Source organism: Schistocerca serialis, chromosome 7 (assembly GCF_023864345.2).
Source record: "Schistocerca serialis cubense isolate TAMUIC-IGC-003099 chromosome 7, iqSchSeri2.2, whole genome shotgun sequence".
Lineage (NCBI taxonomy): Eukaryota > Metazoa > Arthropoda > Insecta > Orthoptera > Acrididae > Schistocerca > Schistocerca serialis.
The window spans coordinates 514,218,928-514,233,575 of record NC_064644.1 but is presented as its reverse complement, the minus strand read 5'-3'; the positions used below and the strand labels follow the sequence as shown (position 1 = coordinate 514,233,575).

The following is a 14,648-nucleotide window of genomic DNA, read 5'->3' as shown; positions in this document are numbered from 1 at the left end:
TGAATAGGATTGGGGAGAAGAGAAGATTGTGGCACAACTTGACTAGAAGAAGGGGTCGGTTGGTAGGACATGTTCTGAGGCATCAAGTGATCACCAATTTAGTATTGGAGGGTAGCGTGGAGGGTAAAAACCGTAGAGGGAGACCAAGAGATGAATACACTAAGCAGATTCAGAAGAATGTAGGTTGCAGTAGGTACTGGGAGATGAAGAAGCGTGCACAGGATAGAGTAGCATGGAGAGCTGCATCAAACCTGTCTCAGGACTGAAGACAACAACAACAACGCGTTTAAGGTGTAAGAACGAATGAAGATGTAAAACTTCTTAGCTGAAATAACTGTAATGAGTCTTTTTTTTTAAATATTAGGCACTATACTTACTTACTTACATTGGCCACACAAACCTCAGCCGGTCCTTGGCCTCACTCAGTCCAGTCTTCCACACTTTCCTGTCATCTGCGTCTTCATCTCCCAGACCCAGTATCTGCATGTCTCCCATGGTACTGTCCTTCCATCTCATTCTCGCCCGTCCCATTAGTCTCTGTCCTTCAGCTTTTCCATCTATTACAGAATTTATTACCGTCCCCTCTCCTCCTTACATGTCCGCACTATCTTAGTCTCTCAATTTTCACACTCGCTACGACATCAGGCAGTGTGTACGTCCGATTTCTCTATTTTTCCTTATTTTCCACTATTCATTTTCTTTCCCTGGTCCTTACATTTTTCTCAGTGCTTTATTTTTAAAAGTGATGAGATTTTTCTGTTTTCTTTGTGAGGCTCCATGTCTCACTTGAATAGCACACTATTGGCTTGATGGTCATCAGAAATATTCTTATTTTTGCCTGCCTAGATAGTAACTTCGATTTTCGGGAAGGCGTGCCGGTCCCCAGCACGTATCCGCCCGGCGGATTAGTGTCGACGTCCGGTGTGCCGGCCAGCCTGTGGATGGTTTTTAAGACGGTTTTCCATCTGCCTCGGCGAATGCGGGCTGGTTCCTCTTATTCCGAGTTCAAATGGTTCAAATGGCTCTGAGCACTAAGGGACTTAACTTCTGTGGTCATCAGTCCCCTAGAACTTAGAACTACTTAAACCTAACAAACCTAAGGACATCACACATATCCATGCCCGAGGCAGGATCCGAACTTGCGACCGTAGCGGTCTCGCGGTTCCTGACTGTAGCGCCTAGAACCGCCTCAGTTACACTATGTCGGCGTTTGCTGCGCAAACACTGTCTCCACGTACGTATACACCGTTATTACTCTTAATTACTCTACCACGCAAACATTGGGGCTACACTCGAATGATGGAATGAGACGTTCACGCGGAGGGGGGGGGGGGGGCTGGACGGGGGAGGGGTCCACTAGGTATCGAACCGCACAATATCCCTGGGTGCGGTGTGGGGCGGCGGTGGGGTGAGTGGACTGCTTAACCCCGTGTCGTGGGTTTGTGTACTGCGGCGGGGACAAAGCCTCTCCATCGCTTCTAGGTCCCCAGTTCAATACACACACAGTACACACCTTCCATCTTATGATGTTGTATATAGCTCCTAGACATCTTCCCCCAGCTTGAATTCTTCTTACTATCCCTTGTTCTGCAAGGTTTTGTTGGTCGATATTGACACCGAGGTAAGTGAATGTGTCTGGCTTGCGTATTGATAGATTTCCGATTTTTGGATGGTTTGATCCTAAATGAGCTCTTCTTCCTACTACCATGAACTTCGTTTTACTTTCATTTATACTTACACCTATTTTCTTAGCTTCTTCCATTAGCACATTCCCCATTTTCTCCAGGTCCTCATGTTCTTTCCTATCAGTACAATATCATCCGCAAAAGCCAGGACATTTATCTTTTTTCCTATGGTGACACCTGCACTTTCACTTTTTACTCTTCTCAGGGCATTGTTGAGGGCCAAATTGAACAGGGTTGGAGATATAATATCTCCGTGACTTACTCCTGTTTTTACTTCAAATGCTTCTGAGAACTCCACCTGTACTCTCACTCTACACTTCGATTTCATCACACAAATTTAAATTTCCTTGATCAGCTTTTCAGGTATCCCATACTCTGCCATTATCCTCCACATATCCTCTGTTACTATGCTGTCGTATGCTTTGTTGAAGTCTATAAACGTGCAAAAGATATCACGATTGTGCTCCCATTTCTTACTTCATATTTGCCTTAGTGTGAATATTTGGTCAATTGTTGATTTACCTTTTCTGAACCCTGCATGTGCTGTGTCTAATATTTCCTCAATGTATGAGTTGAGCCTTTTCAGTATAATTCTTGATATTACTTTATAATATGTGCATAGAAGAGATATCCCTCTGTAGTTCTGAGTCAGCATTTTCTCTTCTTTCTTGTACATGGGACATACAGCAGCAGTTTTCCATCTCTCCGGCATTACTTCTTTTCTCCATACCTCTTTTATCAGTTCGGCTAACTATTCATGTATCTTCTCTCCCTCTTCTTTGATGAGCTCTGCTGATATCATGTCTATGCCAGAGACCTTCCGATTTTTTAGTCTTTTTATCGCCTCCTTCAGCTCCATCAGAGTTGGTTCTTCGGCTAATGATTGTACATTCGGATTATTTTCTGTCTTGTTTTCATTGTTGTAGGTATCTACCGGGTTGTTTAGCAGTTTTTTAAAGTATTTCCTCCAGTTGTCTAAATTTCCTTCATTCGTAGTGATCAGTTTTCCATTCTCGTCCTTCATTATCACAGACTTAGCTCTGTATTCTTATCTATAGCTATCCATTGTCCTGTAACACTGTTCTGGTAATAGTCCTCCTCAGCCATCTCTGTCTGTTTATATATGAATGCTCTTTTCTCTTGCCTTATTACAGTTTTCACTTCTCTCGTGGCTCTCCTGTATGTTGTTTGGTTTTCATGGTTGTTATAGTTCGTCATTGCCTGTCTGGCTCTCTTCCTGTCCTGTACTGCTTTTCTACATGTTTCATTGAATCATGATTTGCGCTTTACATTGATATTAGTATTATCTCCTAGTAGTTCAAGTGCTGTCTCCCTCATAACTGTTGTCATCTTCTTCCATTTTGTGTTGATATCTTCATCTTCTTTTTTGTTGTTTTTATTCTCTAATTCAGCGAATCTACTTTCAAGCTTAATCTTAAACTTTTATCCACCTCCTCCTCTTTTAGCCTACTCACATCTACTCTTTGGGTTATGTTACCACCGTTGTTCTTACTTGGTGATTTTCGTAATGATTCTTTCATCTTCATTAGCACAAGAGAATAGTCTGATCCTATCTCAGCCCCTCTCACTGTCCTAACATCTGTTATTGCCTTTTTAAGTTTTTTCTCTATCAAAACATGCTCTATTTGGTTTCTAGTTAATCCTTCTGGTGAAGACCATGCTGCTTTACGTATGTCTTTATGGGGGAATGATGTACTTTCTATTCTCATGTTTCTAGGTGTGGCGAAGTTGATAAGCCTTATACCATTATCATTTGATTCAGTGTGAAGGCTGAACAAGCCTATATATGGTTTCCACTGCTGTTCTTGTCCTATTTTGGCGTTTAAGTCTTCCAGCACAATTTTGATGTCATACTGTGGTAATCTGGAGTACATCTGGTCTAAGGTGTCATAGAATTCGTCATTTACATCTTCCTCCTTGTCCTCAATTGGAGCATGGACACTTATTAATGAGATATTTCTATACTTGCGTTTGATTCCGATGTAGCATATTCTTTCATTGACATTTTCTAGTGTCATCACATTGGTCATTATTTTATTATGAACCACAAATCCTCTTCCAAATACAGGGCGACCATGCTTGTTTCCACTATATATGATCGTGTGACCGACTGGAAATCTAGTTTTCTTCCAGGCGTGGTTATTAGGCACTATGTGTCTCTAAAATATTTCCCCAAAGATGTTTATTCAGTGGTCTTCTTTTCTGACACCTGCACAACGTTTCCTATGCATACCTCATAGAATACTACTAAACTCGGGAGGAACAGCTCCACGCAGTACGCAAGGGACCTGAGCCGTTAGTTTAAGTTAATTGGACTGTGGGTCGGGTATCAAGGCTTGTTGACGGAATTCCACCCATTTTGTACAGCAGCTTCTAAACCACCGTTAGGTGGTTTCCCAGTTCACCAGAGTGCCTCTTAACGAGATGTTCGGTTGTTGGCTGCCGACTCCTGTTTCCTATTTCTACGGAAGTTTTACGAACAGGTAAACGGAGATGCTGTGGACTGTCCGCCACCACCGGTGATAGCCTTCAGGTTCGCACTGGTGGTTAAAGATGACCCTATAACAAACGGTTCTTAAGCCAATCTACTATTTGGATGACACGTCCGTGATCTGGCCACGGAAATGATACTACAAGCAAGATTTTTTTTAGTTCATCTCAGTTTACTACATTCCAACATCAGTTTCACGATGTAAGTGGAACATAAACAACTGTCATTGCCAAACGGAAAGAAAGTTGCATTTCAGGAAACCAAGATACAGAAACACGAAGTTGTGACTTGAGAAGATGATATCGGATCGTTTGGGAGAATGTGTCACCGATAAACATCGGTCAGTTGGCAATTGGTACGCATTCTTCGAAGGATGAATTCTGGAGAGTATTGTCGGGGCAGCAATTACACGCTTGTAATAAGTAATGTGTAGAATGAGATGCGTATCTGAACAGCCGATACTGTGATTGCTGGACTGGAAGAGTTGGTACCATCCTATGACCAGCACCATCATCAGGACTCGCCCCTACATGGTTTAGCGCAGTCATTCTACGAAACAAACTGGAGTAGAAGGTGCAGGGGAATAGCGTGCTAGGGTCCTAGCTGACTGTTTGTTGTACAACAAAGCATCTGAGAGAGAGAGAGAGAGAGAGAGAGAGAGAGAGAGAGAGAGAGAGAGAGAGAGAGAGAGAGAGACAGCAGATGAACTTTAAGTGCTGTAGCAGTGCATGTATAAGTTCCTTATCTCACAGCACTGAGTCTGCCATCTGTCTATAATTTCTACCCTAAGGGGTCGTGGTACCGTGCACATTAGTTAGTTTCAGAAATAAGTCAACCATAGAGTAAAAATTCTCTTTGTTGATTGTAGCAACGGTATAATCACAGATAAAACAGCATACCTCTTGGTTGACGAAGACAGTTAAGCCATCAAGAATTTTTACAGATAGAAAATTTCTAATAGACTAATACAAAACGTATGTAAATCGTACTGCATCAGTTTTAGCTTAAACGTAAAAAAATGCTACCGAATGAATGAAGTTGATAACTCCATAGATTGTTTGAGGAACAGCATATTTTCAACAATGAATATTCATTGTCAATTGAAATGTAATGAGCACATGAAGATACCAGCAACAAGAATATCATCAGCAAGTTGTCATTCTGTCAGTTACACACAAACCCTGTGTAGGATCAATTCTTAACAATGGAATCAGTTTCCGTGGATAATCAGCAGAAAATATAGATAAATTTTATAAACTATAGAAGACCACAGTAATAATTATGACAACGTGTAGTAATGAGACACTCTGTCAATATCTGCTTAGTAAAATTCTGATTGTAATCAGAGTACATTTACAATTCCGTTGCACTTGTAAAGGAAAACAATGATTGTGGTTACTAGCCTTAAATAATAATATATCCCAAGTTGATCTTTTTTGGAATGTTTTCTTGGCGTATGATTGTAGATCATGTTATTCTCTCAGAAAAAAACAAGTTTTATGAAACTAATGGCCTTCAGCTCAAGTGCTTGAAATATACTTCGCAAACTGAGTGTAAAAAGCTGTGCTGAATAATTTAAGCAATATCGAAAATGTAGAAATTTTAAGTGACTGAGAAAAATCACAAAGAGAATCCCATAGGAATCAGTTTTGGGTCCACTCCTGTATATCATATACGTGAATGGTCTTCAATTTAATATTCAACAAGCAGTATTGGTACATTTTGCAGACTATACTACTGTTGTAATATATTCCATTAGAGAGAAAGTCACAGAAAAGGTTATTAATGATGTTTTCAAGAAACTATTAAGTGGACTCTCCTTAAATTTTGAGAAATCCCACTGTGTTCAATTCTGTACAACAAATGGTGTTTTACCAACAGCTGTTACTTATGAAGAGGACTTAGTAAATATGGTAGAATGATCCAAAATTTTGGATATACATAATGGTGAAGACTTCAACTGGGAGAAGCAAATTAATGAGTTTCTTGAACAATTAAGTTCAGCTACTTTTGCTCTTTACATAATTACCAGTCTAGTAAACAAACAAATCAACCTCCTGACGTTCTCTTATTTCGCATATTTCCACTCATTAATATCTTATGGAATAATGTTCTGAGGTAATTCATCACTCAGAAAGAAAGTACTGATTACACAAAAGCGGGTATTACTAACAACATGTCGCTTTCATCCATAGTCGTCATGCAGGTACTTCTTCAAGGAGCTATGCATTTTAACTGCACCATCTAAATACATATATTTGCTAATGACGTTCATCATTAATAATCCATCACACTTTGAGAAGAATATTGATACGCATACCCACAACACTAGAAGAATAATGACCTTTATTACATGGAATTAAAGCCGTCAGTGGCTCAGAAAGGAGTTCAATATGCAACTGAAAAAATTTTGGATCATTGGTTCAGTAGCATAACATCTCTAATGTATAGCAAAACAAATATTAAATCTAAGCTAAAATCCTGGACAGCTCCAGTTGTTCCATGGACGAACTTCAGCGTAAATCTGATATTTTCTAATAAAAAAATTACAGAATAATAACGAGTTTTTAAGTGTAGTGGCATTACTAGAATTAAAAAATAATGTATCGAGTAATGTTAACAGTAACATGAATGCATATCGTGTAAACTGACTTGTTACACATGATTTCGATAAAAAAATCGTGAAAATGATACATGTAACATGTAACTTGCTAAGTGACTAAGTGTGTCGTAAATATATACTGGGGGGGCTGACATAAATAAAAAGTAGATTAATAATATATTGTCACAATATAGTGTCTTGTACTTGTAATTCGTAGGCCCAATTTCTGTAATACACTATACTAATTTCATCTCATCTTTGTGAGTTCAACATTCCATACAGGCGAACAATGCTGAATTATAGACAAAAAGGACATTAGAGGCATGTGGTCGCATTCACATGTTTTTTTATATCAGCTGGAAGTGTAACTTGCACACTGAGTGTGTCGTCTATGAATGACATTAATGATCGGGTGTTAATTGCGTTTTCTTTTGTGTCAACTTTACTTGTCTAACATCTCTGTGAAAATTATGTGTAAATGAATAAACTAATGCTATGTCTTAAAATTAACCACGAATGGCACATGCAGGTCAGAACAGGGTGGTTTACCTCGAATGAAATGAAGTGAATCGTATTCCTTGTTGGCTTCGTTAGGGCCTGGGATCGGAAGTCCTGTGGACCTCTCGCTGCTGGCATGGCTCTGGCTGTCTTGGGGTCAGGGGGCTGGCCTGTGGCCACTGCTGCCACAGGTTACGACCGAAGCCTAATTGCTGTGACGTATCATCAAAATTTAAAATGTCTCTGGTTCTGACGTGATCACTGAATCTGTCTGGGCGGAAGATTAAAATATATTAGAAGCAGAGTATGTGTATTTCACATAAGAAATCATCTATGTGAAAGTTACTGGCATCATAGGCTCCTCATCAGCAGAATACTTAGCAAAAGTAAATGCAAAAAACTTGTGTCTCTGTAGCATTTGGTCCATTTTAAGAAGAACGAAACTTATTTAGTGCATCATTTTGTTGGTATGGTGACACATATACTCACCACGTTATGTGAATCGAGAGACAGCAAGTACACTAGTGGGTTGGGATCAGGGTCTCTACACCAAACGTGAAAGTCGGTTTCACCTCCATAAAACGTTTCCAGTGTGCAAATGAGGTTCTACTTTCCGATTGTCTGATAATAATCGGAAAATACTTAAATACTCTAGTCGATTAATTGAAAAATTTGACCAAAGGTTTGTATTGCAAAACAAAAGGAAACAATCTTTTGTCAGTACTATGTACCTGCCCTCAAAGTTGTTTTGATAATAAGAGAAACGAGGGATATGAAGTATGAATTATAGCAACATCGAACATATTCACAAAATTTGACACCTGGAGGGAGTATGGCAACTGTGCATGTGCATTTATAATTCTCATGTGGAAGCTACTCACTGAAAAAATGATATGCATGATGAAGTCATCTGCGTGCTACACTGAAAATTTTATTCATTCTTAGACTGAGAAATTGTCCCCATACGCCCTAATACATACATTCGTAGACTGGAAAGTCATGAAACCTGAAATGCACATTTTGTACTAACGTAAATACATTTTCTCGATTAATGATAAATCACAGGTTCACATAAGACAGGCGAAAAGAAGAATCCGAAAACCTACAGAGGACTGTCTATTTTAGTGATCGCATATGGAAAGCCCCAAATCGTTAGGATCAAAATTGCACAAATAGTAGAGGTTTCTAAATTGTGGTGCTAAGACTGAGATAATGAGCTAATGTCCGGAAATAACGTTTACATGGACCTGGCTGACATGTCTCATGTTCAGATGATATACTTATCCATATACCTACTGAGTCACCCAAGAGAGACACAACCTGTTCTCTCAGCTTCTGGTCTCCCAATGCCCCTCTCTTACGTTCCAAACGTCACAAAGGTTTCTCACGCAAATCTTCTTGAACTCTGGAAAAAGACAGCTTTTCAGATGCATGAATAAAAATAGAATAAGTAATATTTACTTCCCACCATGAAAATTTTGCATGGTCGCAATCTTCCTTTACCCACTCTTCTCAACATGTGTTGATATTTAATCATTATTTCACCTAAGGACAAGGCTTAATGAATGCTGTAACTATGCACAATGATCGAGTGCAGAACTGAAGCACAAGCATCATATAAATTCTGAAATGCATTTTTACCAAATTTCAGTGGATAATAATCCATTGTCACTCCGAAATAAGGACTCTTATTAATCGTAACTACTCTGCAATCAATACTATTGCCATTTACTGTAAACAAAAGAATTATACAAAGCCCTGATGTACGTAATTCGTATCAAAACAGTGTGACAGAGTAAATGACGAGAAAGCCCTTTTGAGAAACAAGATATTGTTTCATCAGTATGGAAGAAGTGCATAATTTGAGACTTGCAACATCATTGCTAAACTTAACGTCCTATTCAGCTCAGTGCGATCTCACAGTAACCTATGCCGTCTGCAATTAGCCTACACATCCTCTTATACGGAACACTGTCTGCAATAATTTTTTCAGTTCACTGATAAGTTCTGATAAAGAATAAACAATACTGACACAATACTGTTTCACTCCATACCAGAAAACGATGACAGACATATACGAGTACTTACCTACAGTTAATCTGCAATACCAGTATTTGAAAGTATAAATTTATTAGCGATTCGGTGTTTCACTTGGCTAATGTATTGAACTGCACAAAAGCAGTCATCAAATTCGTCTATATATTTATATTTCATCAGAAGCGTTAAACTCATGAATACTCAGCTCATTTAAGGTCCAGGTGAGTAACATTACAAAAGTAGTGCTGTCATGTCGTAACTGCACTTAACTCCAAGTCTGAATTATGCAACACTTAGTACTAGAAGCACGTTTATTACAAACACCAATCTACAGTAAAAAAAAAAAAAAAAACCTCATTTCGGGGAATGAGACTGCAACTACTTATTCAAACACAGAGCATTTCAGAACGCTGGTATTTCTACAAACATCGAATGTTCGAGAATATGTAAACATTATGAACATAAGAAATTTCAAGAACCATCCAAAAAACAATAAATAATAACAAATACCCACTGGTGGCCAAGTTTTAGCTGGTGACTATGGCAGAAAAAGTAAGACATGTTCGTTTCTACTATGGGGATAATTGTATTTCCCCAGTACTGCCACTTTAAATAAAAATAAAACAGTAAAATTTCCTCTGATGCACAAATGACACATAGATTAACTCAAGGTTGATAATATGTGTAGTGAATGTAAATAATATACTCCAACTATGATTATTTACGTTTAACAAATAAAGTTTATATTTCATAAATTCTCATAAAAGCTCGACATATCATACAGAAGTATTTAGCAAATAATTTTCCTCTATGCAGGCTAAATTCAGTAAGTATGTAACCCCACCTGTGCGCTGCTATGAAATCAGTTAATTCAGAGCAAACACACAGACAATATTTTAATAAAGGGGAAAATGAACAGGTGTTGGAAAAAAGTTTAAGTACATGAAAAAATGTGATAAATTATCAATGTTTATTAAGGAGCTACAATACATGTATACTTTCCTTTGCTAAAAATGGTATTTTAAGCAGTGATTTATGAGTAAGGAATGGACTGTGAAGAGTGGTCTAAATGTATATGTATACGATGCAAGGTTGTAATAAATCAATATTTTTTCTACAAGTTGTAATATATGTATAATTCCATTACACATTCCTATAAAAATGTTCTTCCTGTAGCTGAGACACAACTCTGGCACACATCATACATCGGTGACACATTCAGTTATGTGATCAACACTTCACATAATCTTGTAGATGTAGTGCATTTATATTGTGCTCTATTCTCATCATTTATATAGTTCATCATATCTCCATCTGATTCTCCACTATTTTCCATGCACCTTACAGTGGATTGCAGAGTAAGTATGTAGATGTAAATGACATTCTTCATAAGCACACCATCGTATGACCACCTTCCATTCGTGTAGAGGCTAAACAGATACCATTATAGTGTGTCTGACATCATTCAGCTATATGACACATTAAGGAACTTTGAGAGTTTAGTTGTTTCGAAAAAGAAAATGCAATGCTTTTTCCAACAATCATCTTTTTCACACGAACCATATAATATGTGGGAGAGAGCTATGAGGAATTTTCATGGCTTGCCTGTCACACAGCACAGAGTAATAAAGAAACACTGTTATCCACAATACCACCAGCAGCACAGTACATCCATCGCAGTTTGGAACTCTGCCAGACACAAATCACGGAATTTACCATTAAATTATTCCATTACATTATTATTCGTCGCCATTTTATGGAATATGCTACGATATCGTTAACACCACATGTGGAAGGCACATACTATTCTGCGTCGTAAAACCGTACACTATAAACCTACAATAATAAATTTTAGACACTCTTCTTCACCTCCACGCATCAGTGACAGGAACCAACCTACTTTGACGATTTATAGGTGGAGTTTTATGTTCCCTTGGAGGTAACATCTCCTATATGAAACGACACCTAAGGTTTTGCTATATGAGAAGACAGTTGCAGTTGATTGTTCAATGCGGATGACCTCCAGATGTAGAATAAAAGTTTTGTACTATATTTATGTGTTAAAATACAAGCTCAAAAGCGACTAACATTATTGGTAATAACCTTACAGATTTTATAAAGTTTCCAGGCGTGCGACTATGGGGCATTTTTACGTCTTCCTTGGCTAGACAACATGGTATTACCAGGATGGAAACCGCTACAGAATGGATCACGTGTTTCATCTCTGTACAAGACTGTTTGGTTATATACATGATGGCTTGTTGATAATAAAAGCCTCAAAAATAATAGTTGTACAAAGAATGAACTTTTCTCGCTTTCTACAGTGCAACCATGTGTTAGCGACAGGAGCACTCATTTTTTACGATGCAGCGATCTTCTAGTGACGGAAGAAACTAGATTATGAAGCAGGACTAGCGTTTCTTACACATCTTCAGGTTTTTTTTGTTAGTATTCAAGGTAAAACATACTTTTCAACAACTGCTAATTACTAATTGGTTATTTGTATTTTGTTAGTAGATGTTGGTTTTTGATTATTTATGGAGAAATATATTTACTCATTCGAGTATTGCATGGCGAATTATATGCAGCTTCAAATGATGTTTACCAATGTGGCTGATGAGCCAGTCAAAAATAAATTCTTGGAAATCAGTAACACAAACACTGTTGAAGAAATTTTCGGTATTTTAGGCAGTTAAGATACTGTATCGTATTCGGCTGCCGAGCAAGGGCACAGGAGCACAGTGTGTGAAGTGCGCCTCCCTTCCCATCCCTCTCCACGCTCTGGACATGTGGTCAGACGCAATGATGTCGATGTCACACTTCCTGGTATGCCCTTGGAAATAAGGAAATGCTGATAATGACATGATTTCTTATCCCCCTTACCCTTTCTTCCTTGGCCCTGGGATGTGGCCAGATGCAATGATTCCTGAAATGGCCTTGGGGGTGAGGAAGTGCTATCGCTGCTGTCAGTGAAATACATGTGCAGTTCCTGAATGAAATTTTCACTCTGCAGCGAAGTGTACATTGATATGAAACTTCTTGACAGATTAAAAAAATTGTGTTCCTGACAGAGACTCGAACTCGGGACCCTTGCCTTTCGCGGGCAAGTGCTCTACCAGCAGAAGAGCTTCTGTGAAATTTGGAAAGTAGGAGACGAGGTACTGGCAGAATTGAAGCTGTGAGGACGGGTCATGCTTCGGTAGCCCAGTTGGTAGAACATTTGCCCGCGAAAGGCATACGTCCCGAGTTCGAGTCTCGGTCTGGCACACAGTTTTAATCTGCCAGGCAGTTTCACATGTGCAATTGCCTGAGCATGGTGGGATACCCAGAATGGCCTTGAAGATAATAAAGTACTGCTAATTTCAGCAACATTCCTGCCCGTATGCCAATTGACCCACTGCTGCTATCTTCTTAACTCGAACTGGCGGGGTGTTAGTGTGAGGTGTTACGGTGCAGCGGCTGTGAATGAATTTTAGCACGATGTATTCGCGATCTAACATACTTTTCTGTGATACCTTTTTTGTCTGGGCCTAAATTAATGGCAACCCGCTACGTCCTCAGAGTGGTTTGGCTAAAATGCCACTTGTGAGAAGCGTTAGGCCTTAGCCGACAATGGCCAAAGAGTCCACTATGAGAGCCACCATAGTGCATAGAATGAACATGCACCAGGCACATAGAGTTGCATAGTGGGCTGACAGTCCTGAAGAGTGGCTGACCAAACGACAAGGTGAAGATGTGGTTACGTCTGGGAAGCGCTCTCCAATGGCGTTACTAGTAGCACACAGTCTGCAAAATGCAAGGGCGCGTGTCTGAATCCCAGAAAGGCATAAGGCTTTTAAGTTCCCACGTATAACTATCGTAACAAATATTCTGCTCACAGTAAGAGACTTAATCTCGGGAGCAGCCCTGTGTTGAGGATAAGACCAATTTCCGGCTGTATCCGTTGTCTCCGAGGCACCAGTTTCACAGCGTGAAATTATTTCTACAGTGGATATGTAAGTCATTCTGAAATGGTACTCGTAACGCTCTTTTATAGTTTATAACCGGAGTAGCCATAACGCCATTGTAAGAGTCGTAAATATAAACTTATCTCTAAGCTCCGGAGCATAAAATAAATTTTATATCTTTCAGCACTAATCTGAATGCTATTCACTTTTACAGAAGGAATTAATTCTCCAGACATCTTTTAACTGAGCTGAGCGTTCACCAGCATTAAATAATTAAAAACTGCAGGCGGATACGAAGAAATATAAATTTTGCCGAATACAGCGGCCAGTGTCAATGGGAAGTTTTTAGGGATAAAGTGGCTTTCTAACAGTGGAATGATACATTATAACGAAAGATGTACGTTATTATTTTGTAAGTTTGTCACCCACAACAACCGCCAGTTCATTTTACTGACGCTCTCGCAAATTTAAGCACTTTTTCGACATACGCTGTATCCAGTTTTCATCAAAATAACTGAAGCCATCGTCTACTTGCTTTCTGGGAAAGGCAGCTAGCTTGTATGTTTTACTCGTTAACGACTCCTACCTGTTGGAAGTCTACCTCATGAAACCTTTTTACCAAGTGTCAATTACCACACTAGGAGGGAACATGTAATTGCCGCCATCTAAGTGAAACTGTCGAATGTGAATGCAGAATAATACCAAAGTCAGAGAAACTATTACTGAAAAAGCGGAGAGTATCGCCAAATACATGTTTGCAGCGTAGCACGCGGGGTGAACCGGAACTCCACCGATAAACTTTCAGAGGTTGTCAGAGATACCTTCTGACTATTTTGGCACAGGGGACCTATGGCCGCCGCCGGCTCGCTTCAGAGATTTTGCATTTCATTTTGGTTGTTGTCCCAATCAGCTTTCTGTGTTGCACCGAGAAGAGTGCGAAACAGTGCAGATGTAGGCGGTATGAGCTCTTTGGCCTGTTTCCATTCGCTCGCGGTACCTCCTGTTGACGGCATTAATGCCCTCCTCAGCTCGTTATCTTCAAGTTTGCATTCCGTGTTCCCCAGTTCTGTCCAGGGTTTCGGTTTCCGGCAGTGTTTGTCGTGTGTTAACAGCGATAAACAACGTCATTCCATACATAGGTATCAAATGTCTCTGAGCACTATGGTACTTAACTTCTGAGGTCATCAGTCCCCTAGAACTTAGAACTGCTTAAACCTAATTGACCTATGGACATCACACACATCCATACCCAAGGCAGGATTCGAACCTGCGACCGTAGTGGTCGCGCGGTTCCAGACTGTAGCGCCTAGAACCGCTCGGCCACTCCGGCCGGCATCCATAGTTATCCCTACAATTGAACATGTCCT

The 14,648-nt window shown here is 39.5% G+C and overlaps 1 protein-coding gene across 1 annotated transcript in view; it reads left to right on the top strand.

Moving 5' to 3' along the window:
* The window catches only part of LOC126413182 (uncharacterized), a 166,221-nt gene that overhangs the window by 50,955 nt on the left and 100,618 nt on the right, over window positions 1–14,648 (top strand). The window lies entirely within an intron of this gene.